The following is a 14,666-nucleotide window of genomic DNA, read 5'->3' as shown; positions in this document are numbered from 1 at the left end:
GCCAGCCACAGACACACGCCTCCCGTTTCCAACATACAAGTCTGAGCCTACAGCCAATCATACGCAGATACAGATCGCCGTCAAGCTGGATCTTGGCTGTTTGGGAACTTATTGTACATCCCAAACAGTCTATTCAAAATAAAGATTCCCCTTCTAGAACTTGCGCAGTGCAATGTTATACTGGCTTGATATCAGGAGGGCTCCTGTTCGAGTCCCAGGAGCGATGAAGTTTAAAACAAAAAGGGGTTTTTAAAAAGTTGCCGTCCTGGGACAGTATTCTGAGCCCATAAAGGGAACACTGACGAGTTGTCCTGACAAGTAAGGGAACGTTGTACCCTGTAGCTCCCACCCACTTTGACCTCTTTGATAATCGGAAGCTTCCTTTTCAGGCCGCTGACTCTTACACGCCATTCTCCTGCTCTTGTCCTTTCAGAGGCACCCGCCTGTGGACACCTCCTCTGATTCTCCCGTAGACCATTTGACTTCTGTGAAGCACTGGGGCCTGAAAAGGGCCTTTTCCTTCCTGTACACTCCTTGAGTATCTTCAGAGAGAGAGAAGCTCTTTTCATTCCATTGTAGCATTTTTTGCTTCAATGTAGCTATGAGAGGCCTTCAAACTCCATTCCATTTTTTGACAATGCAAAAAAAGTCATTAAGCAACTTCTGAAAATTAACAAACCTATTAATTATTGAATTTGACCTGATTGGTCAGTGATCAGAGCATTCTTTCTGCGTAGACGCCCTGTGCTCTGTTTCTTCATTTGTTGTTTGATAATCCAATTCACCTCTTCCATCCTAAATTATTTTTCCATCTACCTGGCCCTCTCCCTCCTTACCTTACTTATTTTCTCACAATTTGTAATAAACCACGATGCAAATGTTGCAATATCACTGTCTGCGTCCAGTTATCGCGTGCCTCTTATAGCACTCTTCTTCATTTACCAAGTTTCGTTTTTTCTCACCCCCTCTTTAATATTTCCTATTTGTTGCTGCCTCCTCCCCCCAATGATTTCATTTTGTTATCACTGTGATTCTGCTCACTTCCCACGTCCAGTGCTCCTACCTTTTCTGCCCACAATACTACCCAATGCCGTCTTCTAACGATATGATCTGTCCTGCCGAACTGCTCCTGACGGACCACCTCTATTAAACTCAAATTTCCGACACACTCACTCGCCATTTCCTATTTCCATTTCGCTCACCTCTGCCACAGCAGGATGGCACACTTCACTTCTCTCATCCCTAAATATGACAATGTCCTTCTACCTAGTGTCATCTAGGTACACAATTTGTGGCCCTCCATCTGTTTTGGACTACAACTCCCATTACTCCAATCCAGCATAGTCTGTGACAAAGAATCCCATTTCTGGGTGCTTTACAAAAGTCTGTGGCTAGAGATGTGTGTTGAGTGGGGCAGATTATAAAGGGAGTTGTGGCAAAGTTTTAACTTTGTTGGGGGGGGGGCAAAGGAATGTAGTGGGATGTCTAGCATGAAGCTGGAACAGCAGTCTAGTTTACAGAGGACAAGAGTAGAGATGAGAGATGGAGATGAGATACATTGTGTAGCCCACCTTCCCATCCCCTTCTGTTAACTTCTGGTGTATTACCCACTTTACACAGCTCTATACCTCATTTATTTATTAATTTCTTTATTTATTATGTACCTTCTGTTCGCATGTGGGTTTTTATATAGTGTGGACCAATCTAGGACTCCCACTACTAATTATTTTCATGAATGCTTGAAGTATGTGGTTATCTAAAGATTGAAAGAGGTTAACATGGTTTACTATTTTCCTTTGAATCTTTAATGAATTGCATTGCTTTTTCTGCAGGACTGATCGAGGGTGTTTCAGTGAAATTCTGTTATTTGTCAATCTAGGAGAAGCGAGACAGTGCTTCATTAGGGATTGTGACATATTCCTACTCGTTCCTCTAGATGAAAGGGTTATGGTCGCTATCCGGTCTTGGATCAATATAAAAGTCAATTATACAACTCCGAGTCAAAAGATGTGCAAGGAAGTAATCAATTAATGAGGATACTCCACCACACATAAACATGGGACTCTGCGATTGACTGATTTAAAACTTAGTTCATAGACTATTGCAACAAATGATAAGCTGATCATATTCGAGCATGGATCTTCTAAAATTGTAGTCAGTACCCGTTGTCATAGTAGTCAACAGAAAGGCTTAGTTGCATTTTCAAACTAAAATTACCTCTAGTTAAGAGAATAATTTGGAGGCACAATTCATTAAAGATAGTATGAGTTAATTTAATAATATCTTTCATTCTCATTAACCCACCAGATCAATACGTCCACTTTCAGGAAACTGTGCAGCAAATGCTGCCATCTAACCATTCCCTCGATCTTCAACGACAGTGTTCTTTATAAAGAGTAATATGTCAGGGTTACCACTACTTTTTTGGCGTCACTGATTGAAGCATTTTATCCAAAAGGCGATTCTGAAAATGTATTGTGCAAGAACTATAGGAAGTCGACTTGCGTAAATGCCAACCTGCTTTCAGTTACCTAATTTACGTCAAGTTGACCATGAGCATTCGCACAGAAGGATGTCCATCAGTCTTCGAACCTGCTGCAGTGCCCCAGGATATAGCCTGACTGACTGACTGCCTGACTGACTGCCTGACTGTCACAGGATTTGACCTCGATGAGAATAACGATTATTGGCCAGGCGTCAATGTACTTCGATTGCCTTATAACTTGGCCCGATTGGTGGCACGGGATCTGGCTTCAGCCCCACTGCTCACGTTGCTGTCCAGGCAGTGCTGAATTTGTAAAAGAAATAAGTGCCAGGGCCCAAACATTTTCCAGCACTCCTGTAACACTGCGGGTGAGCAGTTCCCCACCACTACAGCCACCACTAATTGCTACTCCCCATTGTCAACATGTTTGGGGTTACTCTACAGCGCGCACCTGCTCATTTGGGTTAATTGATGCACTGACTATCACCACTTCATAATCAAACGGAGTCTGAGACAATAAGTGCCGGGGCTCAAACATAAGTGCCAGGGTTAAGCCCTGGAAAACACCCCCTCAAATTAAGCACAGTGTCCATGTCTCACTAGTTCGGCCATCGCCCTACCATGTGCCTAGCAGATTGTCCCGGCAGCACCCCTAGCTGAATCCCTGGGGAGGGGAACTGCAACATGCCATATGACTCAGGGGGTCAAATATCCTTCCTCAGCTCTGCCCAGTTTCAGCATGTGATTAGTATGATAGTATATGGTCTGCCAAGATCCACAGTATGTGCCCACCAGGGTACCGCATTTGATGGCCCAGAATGCAGTAAAATAACAAAACCCAATTGGAGCTAGCAAACCATGTCGTTTGTCTCAAATTAACTTTTACTTAAACTTTTGAACAGAGAAACATTGCTTTGTTGTACATTAATTGACTACGCAGTCAGTCTGAGGAACCGATTATGAAAAGAAATAAGAAAGGACAGTTTGCCAAATAGTTTCCTGAAAATCTGCCAGTTGCTTTCAATAAACAAGCAGTGGAAAGCCAACAGTTTTGGCTTTTGTGCAAGCATGATATAGGCACTGTCATATTGGCACTACCTGGCAATGAGATGCCAACAGCTAGAAAATGGCCTGATTACCTCCTCATCTGATGCCAGTGTTGAATACCTATACACAAGACAAAGTTCTTGGCTTTGCCAATGCTTGTTTTATAGATTACTTCGGTGGGCCAAGGCACACTTGGTTAAATCGTTTTTATTACACCAGAAGTTCATTTACATCTGCAATAAAGCCATTAAGTCTCTGACATCTGCCTGAAAATACCACTGTTAGGCCCTTTACAGCCAGCGGAGTAGCCAGAATTGTCCAACAAGTGGGGCCTGAAGCTATTGTCGTTGGGACCAGTGCGGTGACATTAATAACTGTTAATGCCCATACGGCACTGCGGAGTGGGCATTTACAGATGTCTACAGCACAGAGTATGATGTTACTGTGTGATAGAGCTTGTTCAAAGAGATCGCCGTGGGGGGGTGTTTTGGATGTGCAGGGGAAGGCATTGGGGGGTAATGAGCATCGCTTTAGCATGGTCATAGGCACTTATTTGGATTGTGAAAATCCAATAACATCCAAAAGGTGTGCGCTCACCTCACATCCCATCTCCCTTCTAGCTGCCCTCCATTGCAACGGTGAGGCTTACATGGTGGTGTCTAAGTGCCACCTGATAACCAAAACTAGAAAAAGGGGTCAATGGAAGGTGGGTGAAGATGAGAAGAAAAGCAGGTTATGTGGAAGAAAGATGGTAAAGAGATTGGAAAGCAAAGCGAAAAAGCGGTGTAGGATAGGGATGGTGGATGGTGGAGGTCAAAGCTTCAATGAAAACAATGAAAACAATCTTCATAATGTAGATGTGATCCCTTTCATCAGCATTGGCAAATCAGCAGCATCGTGATATAGACATTCGAGAACTACTTCCAAAAGTTGTAACTGCATGAAAAACAATATTCTTCTGGGTGCATCCAGAAAGTAAACAGATATACTACTGCTTCCATAGAAAGATTTAAGAAGCGAGATAAAAAGACAAAAAGTTCTGCGTTTTTATTTATCAAAAATATGGCAGAACACCTTTCCAATAAAAAGGGAGCTCTCGGAGTGGCACACCCAGAAGGCCATTAATCCACTGTGTTTTGTTTATTTTAGCAGATATATATATTCCATGCACAACAATGCCTCCTTTTATTTTTTATCAAAACAGATAAGGGTTGTGGCAGAAAGGAGTGCTACGCCATACAAGAAAAACGAGTTCCCGTTCTCCGTAGGAAAACAGAATACATGTTGCGGGGAGGGCGAGGCTATCCCAACCGGCTTCCTGAGAAAGCATTCCAAGGAAAATCCAGAGATTGTGAAAGGCTGATCGCAGAATGAAGTTCCTCTTTTACTGGCCAGAAACCAACCTGCCAAGAGCAAGAGCCCAAACTCATCTTCGAACAACGTGGCTATTGTTAACGCAAACATTACAACAGGAACTGAAATGTGCATTGTTAAGGACTATTGCAGGTGAACAGCTTGCTTCTCAATGTGGATTTCATATGAGGATCACGCGGGTTACACAGAAATGAAACCTATCAAGATACTGAAGCCTTAAGGTTATTGAGAGGGGCGATGAATAAGCCCTTTAACAGTTCTCACAAGGGAGTCTTTAGGGAAAAGAGGTGCCTTGCAAGGACTTGGTGCGAACGATGAACAGCAAAGTCTTCAGACTGTTCGCTACACGCACTTCCGAGTTCAATGAACATTGAGTTGGCAAGGACTAGATCTAGGAGTTTATTACAATAGGTGTGTGTATTGTGGGTGGGCGAGCACCTAAGAATTCATTTGGGGATATCTACAGTCTCACTTTGCTCAGAGATGTCGACCAATTAATTTCAGGTGTCTCATCATTGCTCGCTCCAAACTTTTAGCTCCTAATCTTCTGTGGATCACGCTGTTGCCAAGTTCTGTGGGTGCAACCTTGCCTCCAGAAATGCTGCTTTGGAGAAAGATCCTTTGGAGTACAAGGTCCTCTTCAGTGGAACAAACTCCCCCCTGTAGTCAGCATTCGAGCCCTCACGTGCCATCTTGAGAAGGGATCTGAAAACCTTCCTCTTCTGGTAAAATCATTTGGATGCAGTCTGTTGTCAATATGTCTCTGATGATGGATGCCTTGAAACCCTTTGCTGTGAAACAATCGTTTTTTCATTTCACTGTTGAACTAAGGAGTTACAACTTTGAGCCCAGGCTTACCATTAAAGTAGCTTTTCGACTGACAGTGTCATATCAGCGGGCACCCTAGAAGCCTTGACCTTTGTATCTCCTTGATCAAGAGGCCGGCCAGGCATTAAGATGTTCAGCAATCAAACAGGAACCATTGGCACTGAACCTTTTCATGAGTCCTTCATTTGTGTTTGGCAGCATTGCATTGTGCCTGCAAAGTCATAGTCCACCCATCCCACTCAGATTATTCAATTTGTCACTGGGTTGCCTTTCCCCATTGATTCTTCTAATTGGATTGACTGCAATACCTCCTTAAACATCATTCAAACTCTGTATACTGCTGCGGTCACAGTGATACCCCAATTCAGCTGTTATCCACTGGGATTATTTCCGCACCCTCTGTCACTGTTCACATCAATAGGGTCTTCCTCCGTGTTTGACCATAGCGGTTCTTCAAGAGGAAGAGGATTCGTAGATCGCTGGTCCTTGAAAAGATAAGGTCGATCTCGAGGAGAAGCCACTATGCCTGCTCGATATACCAGCAAAGGCAGGCCCCCCCAGCCTCCATGGGAACTGCCAGAAACAGGGAAAAAGCCGGCAGGCTGACAAAAAAACCTGATTTGAGATGGTGGTTCCTGTGGTGGTTGGCGTGTTCAGTCAAAACCAAAAGCAGTTGGATAAGTGTACTTTCCATTGCGATCGCCAGCAAGGAGGGCTGATTCACAAATAGTAGCTAAAATGCAGAGATAGCCAGGAGAACAGGTCCGAGAATGGGAAGCAGTAAGAACCGGTCCGAAAATCAGCAGAAAACTCCCAGAGGGAACAGCCAGCAGAACAGGAGTAGAAGGCAGCAGAGTGAGAACGCCACCAAAGAGGAAAGCGACAGCCCAAGGGCCCTTGCTACTGAAGCAAGAAAGAAAGAAAGAACAGTTGCTTCAAAAAGTGAGAAAGAGTCTAGGAACTCGAGGAAAACAGCATCTTACTCAGAGAGAACAGCAAAGGGTTGCAATGCAAAGCGTTGACCGTGAGGTTCGTATAAAAAGACAACGTCAGCGCCATCTTGGAAAAAGACTAGAATGAGCCCTTGTTCTGGTGAATGAAGCGTGATGGCACATTAATGACGCCAGGACCAGCGGTTCCATAACCTCTACATACAGAGATCGAGTGATGACAGTATGTCCTTCTTGTGGCTGCAGGTGCCAGGCTTTCCCGGATGCAATCGATGGAAATGCTGAAGCAACAGTGGTGCCTTAATATGAAATCTCAGTTCACAGGGGTTTTCAGAAGTGGGATAACCCCTCCATTGAACCAGGTACTGAAGAACTTGTCTGCGGTATCTTGAATCACAAATCTGGGAGACTTCATACTCTTCAGGAATAGCAGGCGGAGTGAGTAGAAATCTATTGGGATTGCGAAGGAAAAGGGTCTGGTAACTATGACTTCAACAAAGAAGAGTAGAACACTGGGTGAAGCCTCTTCAACGTAGATGGTAACTTGAGTCTAAAGGCCACTGGATTCATTTTAGCAAGAATCTCTAATGGCTCGATGTCGCGGAGAGGTAGCTTGATAGGATGAACCCACTGAGGTAGAAACTTTGTCGAGAGCCATACCTTGGATCCGATATCCCAAACCGGAAAAGTATTTCTATGAGCATCTGCATGTTTCTTGTATTTCTCTTTGCTGCATTCAAGATTGCAGAGGGCTTCCTTCTGCATTTTGGCAATGTCTCCCAAGAAGGAATCAATAGAAGGAACAAGGGAGGCTGGGAAGGCTGAGCTAGGAAAGGCCTGTGGATGAATGCCTTACGTACAATAGTAGGGACTGATCCCTATGGCGGTGTGTTTGGTATTATTATAGGCAAATTCCGCCATTGGTAAAATATATACCCAATCATCCTGTCGGCAGTTGATGAAACAGAGGTACCGTTCCATAGTATAGTTCAGCCTTTCAGTCTGCCCATTGGTCTGTGGCTGATAACCTGATGATAGAGCTCTGTCAATCCGTAGAAGGTTACAGAGGGCCCTCCAGAAAGTCGAGGTGTATTGTGGACACCTATCAGAGGGGATCTTTTCCAGAAGCCCATGCAGGCAAAAGATTTCATGGAAGAATATTATGGCCATCTAAGTGGCTGTTGGTAACCTTGCAAGGGGCATGAAATGTGCCATCTTGCTAAAGGAATCGACCGTGAGCATCACTGCCGTGCATCCCTGAGAGAGGGGAAGGTCAACTACAAAGTCAGTGGACATGTGACTCCAAGGTCTGGTGGGTATCTAATCTTGTTCCAAGAAGACTATGGGTTTACCCAAGCTATACTTGCACTGAGCACACAAAGGACAAGTAAGTACAAAGGACTTCACATCCTTTGCCATGTGGGGCCAACAAAATGAACGCTGATTGAGATCCAAGGTAGCCTGATATCCTTTGTGTCCGGCCGTCTTTCATCATGGCACTGAGTCATTACCTGCCATTGAAGAGACTCCTTGGGAAGAACCAATTGCTTATCTCAGAAAAGGAATCCCTCCTTCCTGTTAAAGGTTTGAGTGGGACTGCTAGCGACAAAGTCTGAAGAAGCTTCTTTCACTTTCTGGAGGAAGGACGTTACTGAGTATATGCTTCTGTTTCTGGGAAAAAAAGGCACTGCTCTAGTAAGGGTTGTTGATTCAATGGGAAAGCTGCGAGATAGGCCATCTGCCACACTATTCTCTGAGCCAGGGATATAAATATCTGTAAAATCAAATTGTGCGAAGAAGTAGTCCCGAGGAGATTGTCGGGCATTAATACAATCCATCTGTTGCAAGACGCGCAGGTTGCGATGGTCAGTTCTGATTTTAAAAGGACGAGCGGTCCCTTGCAATAGGTGTCGCCATTCAGCACACGCATGCTTCATGGCCAACAACTCCTTCTCGATGACCAAGTAGTTACGCTAACTACGGCTAATTGTCCTTGAAAGGTAAGCAACCGGGTGTTCCTGTCCATCAGACAACTGTTTCAAGACTGCACCAACAGCACCCGATGAGGCATCAGTTTCCACAATTAAAGGAATTCTTTGGTCAGGCTGTTTAAGGACGAGTGCTGAACAAAACAGGACCTTTAGTTGTCGAAATGCATCTTCAGCATCCTGTTTCCAAATGAAAGGTCGATCTTTCTTAAGAATTGCAGTAATAGGGAGTACCTTCTCTGAGAAAATGCAAATACGTTTCCGGTAGAATTTGGCCAGGCCCAAAAAGCACTGAATTTCCTTCATTGAAGAGGTTGCAGGCCATTGTAGTAGTGCCAACACCTTAAGTGGGTCGATCTCTATCCCCTTGTCAGATAGTACAAACCCCAGGTATCGTACCAATGTGACCTCGAACAGACACTTCTCTAGTTTAACCAGAAGCCAATTCTTGTATAATCGGTCCAGGGCTTCTGCGAGGTGAGCCTGATGGTGATTTGCAGACTTGGAGAATACCAAAATGTCGTCCAAGTAGACTCTGACGGATCTAAAGAGCAAGTCTGAAAACATTCGGTCCATAACCCGCTGAAACACTGCTGGTGTGTTGACCAGTCCAAACGGCATAACTTGGTACTCGTATAGACCAAAAGGGGTCCTAAAAGCCGTTTTCCACTCATCCCCTGGGAGGATCCTTAAGAAGTGGTACGCTCCACACAAATCAAGTTTGGTAAATAGAGCAGCCCTTTGCACTGCCTCCTAAATGTCCTCTATAATCAATGCACGCCCGGAGTTCAGATAATTATTTAGTCGGAATAAAGAACAATGACGCAACGGCTCGCGATTTAGAAGGTCTGATGAGACCGTTCTGGAGATTCTCTTTTTCTCTGGAATGGCCAACGAGAACATATGGCTAAAGGGCACCAAGGCATCCGCAATCAGGTCTAGTGTGCAGTCTCCAGGGCATTGAGGAGGAAGCTCCTTTGGTACTTTATCCAAAAAGACCTCCCGATATTCTTGATATCTCCCAGGAATGCAATGTACCCTGACTGTCAGAGACAAAGATACAGTCTCCGCTGCTTATGATGGGTCTTCCTGGATAGCTTGCCAGCAGACTTAAAGGGTAGAGTATTCTTTTCCCAATCTATGAGTGGGTTATGCTTCCACAGCCAGAGAATTCCCAGTATGACCGCAAAGTTGGCTGCCCGAATGACATCAAAACAAATAGTCTCCCGATGACTAAATACAGAGGCTCCTAGAGGCACCGAGGAGTGGGTAATGGGACTGGAGCCCAATGGTTTTCCATCTACCCCTTCAACAGCCAGGTTGACTGAACATTCCTGTAAAGGTATTCCTACCTTTTCGGCCCAGATTGTATCTAAAACGCTGTGAGCTGTCAACCAAAGTTAAGGCCTCAAGCGTTCTTCCGGGTATCCAGAGGAATAGCCACATCACAAGGAGGCAGGAATCCTGGACGGCAGAACAAGCTTCAACAGTTGCAAAGGGACATGTCTTTTTTCCCCGGCATTGAACCTTCTAGGACGAGGGTGTGTCGTTTCGCTGTCATCTTTGCAGGACCTCGGGACATTTGCATAGCAGATGAGAATCTGATCCACAATACATACACAGTCCAAGTGCTCTTCTCTGTCTTCTTTCAGATGTTGACAAGGGACCTCTAGTTGAACCTATTTGCATAGGTTTGTCCTTGGTTGTTTCTCCCACAGTTGAAGAAGAAGAAGGTTTGCTATATCGCTTCCTCCTTTCGGTCCTCCATTCCGTGAGCTGGTAATCGATCTGCAGGACCAATGTTATCAACTCCGTAGGAGTACCTGCCCAAGCAGTCTGGGCTAATTCATCCTTCAAATCTCCGTGCAACCCTCTCCTAAAGATTGAAGGAGTGAGGTAGAGTGTCTGGTGTGTCGCCAGTAGCCTTTTCTTGCAGTGTGTGGACCCGTGATAACACTGCGAACATTAAGAAGCATTTTCTGCACTTTGTTTTGACTTGTGCTGCAGAGTCTGTTTTCCGGACTACGTTGGGACACTGCCCTTGCTGCTTCGTTGAGTCTGTCTTTGGCGACTGCAGACACTCCACCTCCTGCCGACGCTCGCTCTAATACCACTTCTATAGTGGAGCGTGGCAGAGTGAGGCAGAGTGTCTGGTGTCCAGTTGTCGATGGACATGCACATGCACCTTCGCAGCTCTTCTGATCGGCTGGCGAGTCTTCATAATTCTACGTCTCTCACGCAGCACTCTTCAACTAGTCTGACCTCAGGCAAAGGGACTCTGACACACGGCCGGTAAGTAAAACATCTCTGCTCAACCAGGGTTTATCCTTCCTTCCTCGAGTTGCTCCCCACCGGTGGGTGAATGTTATGATATTCTTGCTACTCCCTACCTACTGAACTCCTCAAGACCTTCTTATTTCCGGGATGTTGTATGGGACACAGGATCTCCAGTGTCCAGGTACCACTCTATCTCCACAGCGAGTCACCCACTAATCCGGCATGAACGATTGACTGATGTAGTCTCAGGTTTGATGTTGCCACCATCCTGCTTGCAAGTGGTTTGCTTGTCCCTCAAGCCATCAGCCCAGTGAGGATCGCCCTGGGGGGTTGGGTTCCCCAGCCGAGGGGCTACCCTGTCGCACTATTGGGTCGACCAGACCTTGCTGCCCCAGCAGTTGAAGGGGAAACCCTTCCTGTCTCGCTGGCTCAAGGACACCCCAGTACGACAAGGGTTCTGATTCACTCATCTTCTGTTGCCGCTAGTCGGCGCCTCTGATCCCCTAAGCTTGACCCGTCAAATCCTGTCAACGTTGGATGGTATCCTGCGGTGGTGTCGTCTTCGGCCGAAGCTGACCAAAATCTTTTCCCCACTGCTCCCCCTACGGCAGGCTCTCCTGTTGGAGTTCCAGCTGCCCAGGAGGCTAACTCGCCTACACGAAGAAAGGCCACAGGAAGACGCGACAATGAACGCCTCAGGGGTCTTGGATGGTCCTTGTCATCCTAAAAAATTACCACGTTCAAAAAGCAGAAAGGGAACTAAAAGCTCAGGGGTACCACCTGCCCTCTCTTCCTCTAAACTGGGTAACTTGCGGCACAACCCCTGTATCCATCATAAACTGGTCAGGCAGGGGCATGAGACTATGCCCACAGTTCCTTCTATGTTCTCCATGAAATAAAATCAGCTGTCTCTACTTTCGGTTCACGGTTCAGTGACGTGTCTGACGCAGAGTTACTTGAAAGCACTGAAACTTGGAACTGGTCTCCGACTCATCCAAAGCTGAAGGGGGTCTGTTAGTAGCATCACCGTTGATAGTCCCTTTCAACTTCAAAGCTGTTGTTAGGAGCACGAAGGCCCAGTTCGCGCCTCCAGCCACCCCTACATCAAATACTCTAGGGGGCTTGGGTGCAGCAAAGCTACTTACACTAGGCAATGACTTTCAGCCCCAGCAAGGGGCCCACCAGGAAGACCACAGGAAGGACGATTCAATCTTGGAGATGGTGCCTGCTCCCTTGGATTCCACTCCCAGCGAGTCGGCTGCCTCAGCTTTGGTAATCGCTTCATCGAAGTTGTGACCAGAAGTGGCTGTTGATGTGGTTTCTAAGACTCTCGGGTCGGTCGGAGCTGGTCAGTTCGGACAACGGGAATTGGAAGCTCACCGACCGCTTGACCCGCTTGTTCCTCCTTCTCCTCAACTCAACTTGGGCTCTTCCTCAGCAAATCAACCCTTGGAGCCTGCTATTCTAACTACCCCATCGACTCGGAACAACAAACTTGACCTCTTCTCCATTATGTCTACATTGACTATTGCTCTTGCTCCATTCACTAAATTATACGAACAAGTGAACGACACCCTCAAAGATCACAACACTCTTTTAGCTATGATGACACATTCTAAGCTAATATTTTTAGAGGGTTTCATAACGGGTAAAGAAACGTACGACTCACAACCTAGCGGTTTTGTGGGGTTCTCTCACACCAGTTGACAAACTGTCAATGAAATGGGTGCACCAATCTTGCAATCTACACAGATAAGGAACCAGTCCACTTAGACAAGAAACCAGTCACTTGCTGTTGATTTGACCAGGGACTGTATGAACCCTCTAGGTACTAAGAATGCTGCGGCAGGTATTCCTTCTGTTCAGACAACAGTGACTGGTCCGTGTATAACACGGTACACGACCCTTCAAATTGCCTCAATAGAGGAGGATGGGGTGGGGGACAGAAATCCCTTCCCGATCTTTTCCAACCAAAAACAAGGGCAACAGAAGAAGAGCCCATTGCTAGACGGTGAGGGAGCAACACCAGTGCCAAATAAGGTTTCATCACTACCACCAACTGAGGTAAGGCAGGCCTTGAAATCGGCCGCGAGTAGGATGGCTTCAACTAATGGAGGACCTTCGGTGGACGGTGATCTAGAGAGGTGTGGTGCTTCTCTTGGGCACTCGATATGTCCTCCTAACACCAGTCCCATCTCGCAGTCCTTGCTGAACCTCTCCACCTATTCGATTGAGGACACCCCATAGGACTTTCATAACATAGAGCCCCCAGCTCTAGTTGAGCCTGATGCTGGAATTTAGCTGGTGCCCCAAACTGACAAACAAGACAAACAAGAGTCACTTGTTTCCCCCAGCTTCGAATCCATGAGCGACAAATGGAAGCGTCTCAGACTGCAGGCCCCTATGGGGCTCTTCTTCAGCAAATCAACCCTTGGAGCCTCCTATTCTAACTACCCCATCGACTCGGAAGGACAAACTTGACCTCTTCTCCATTATGTCTATATTGACTATTGCTCTTGCTCCATTCACTAAATTATACGAACAAGTGAACAACACCCTCAAAGATCACAACACTCTTTTAGCTATGACACATTCTAAGCTAATATTTTTAGAGGGTTTCATAACGGGTAAAGAAACGTACGACTCAAGACCTAGCGGTCTTGTGGGGTTCTCTCACGCCACTTCACAAACTGTCAATGAAATGGGTGCACCAATCTTGCAAATTACACAGACAAGGAGCCAGTCCACTCAGACAAGAAACCAGTCACTTGCTGTTGATTTGACCAGGGACTGTATGAACCCTCTAGGTACTAAGAATGCTGCGGCAGGTATTCCTTCTGTTCAGACAACAGTGACTGGTCCGTGTATAGCACGGTACACGAGCCTTCAAATCTCCTCAATAGAGGAGGATGGGGTGGGGGACAACAACCCCTTCCCGATCTTTTCCAACCAAAAACAAGGGCAACAGAAGAAGAGCCCATTGCTAGACGGCGAGGGAGCAACACAAGTGCCAAATAAGGTTTCATCACAACCTCCAACTGAGGTAAGGCAGGCCTTGAAATCGGCCGCGAGGAGGATGGCTTCAACTAATGGAGGACCCTCGGTGGACGGTGATCTAGAGAGGTGTGGTGCTTCTCTTGGGCCCTCGATATGTCCTCCTAACACCAGTCCCATCTCGCAGTCCTTGCTGAACCTCTCCACCTATTCGATTGAGGACACCCCAGAGGACTTTCATAACATAGAGCCTCCAGCTCCAGTTGAGCCTGATGCTGGAATTTAGCTGGTGCCCCAAACTGACAAACAAGACAAACAAGAGTCACTTGTTTCCCCCAGTTTTGAATCCATGAGCGACAAATGGAAGCGTCTCAGTCTGCAGGCCCCAGTGGGGGCCAACACCCCCTCCGTTGCTCATTCTAAAATCGCAAACTACGTCGATGAATTCAAGTGCAGGCAGGGGGGTGGCAAAAGTAACACCTCTAGAAACAACTGGCTAGATCACAAACAAGCCACTGTAAAACATGCTAAGCTGCATAACTGGTCATTCAAACTGGAGAGGGTCTTGGACAAAAACACCTCCCTCATCTTAAACCGTCAAGCGATCCTGGAACTGCTCCACTCTATTCCAAATCTGCGTACATTACGCTCCTCTGATTTTGACCTCATTGAATTGTACGACAAGCAACGGATGGAATCTGTGTTTCTTCATCTGTCGTCACC

At 46.2% G+C, this 14,666-nt stretch overlaps 1 protein-coding gene across 2 annotated transcripts in view; it reads left to right on the top strand.

Moving 5' to 3' along the window:
• Nucleotides 1–14,666, top strand: part of ELAPOR1 (endosome-lysosome associated apoptosis and autophagy regulator 1) — a 550,309-nt gene that overhangs the window by 214,353 nt on the left and 321,290 nt on the right. The window lies entirely within an intron of this gene.

Source organism: Ambystoma mexicanum, chromosome 13, assembly GCF_040938575.1.
Source record: "Ambystoma mexicanum isolate Mex_15411 chromosome 13, UKY_AmexF1_1, whole genome shotgun sequence".
NCBI classification, from domain to species: domain Eukaryota; kingdom Metazoa; phylum Chordata; class Amphibia; order Caudata; family Ambystomatidae; genus Ambystoma; species Ambystoma mexicanum.
Note: the sequence above shows the minus strand (reverse complement) of the source record. Positions and strands in the feature narration are given on the sequence as shown.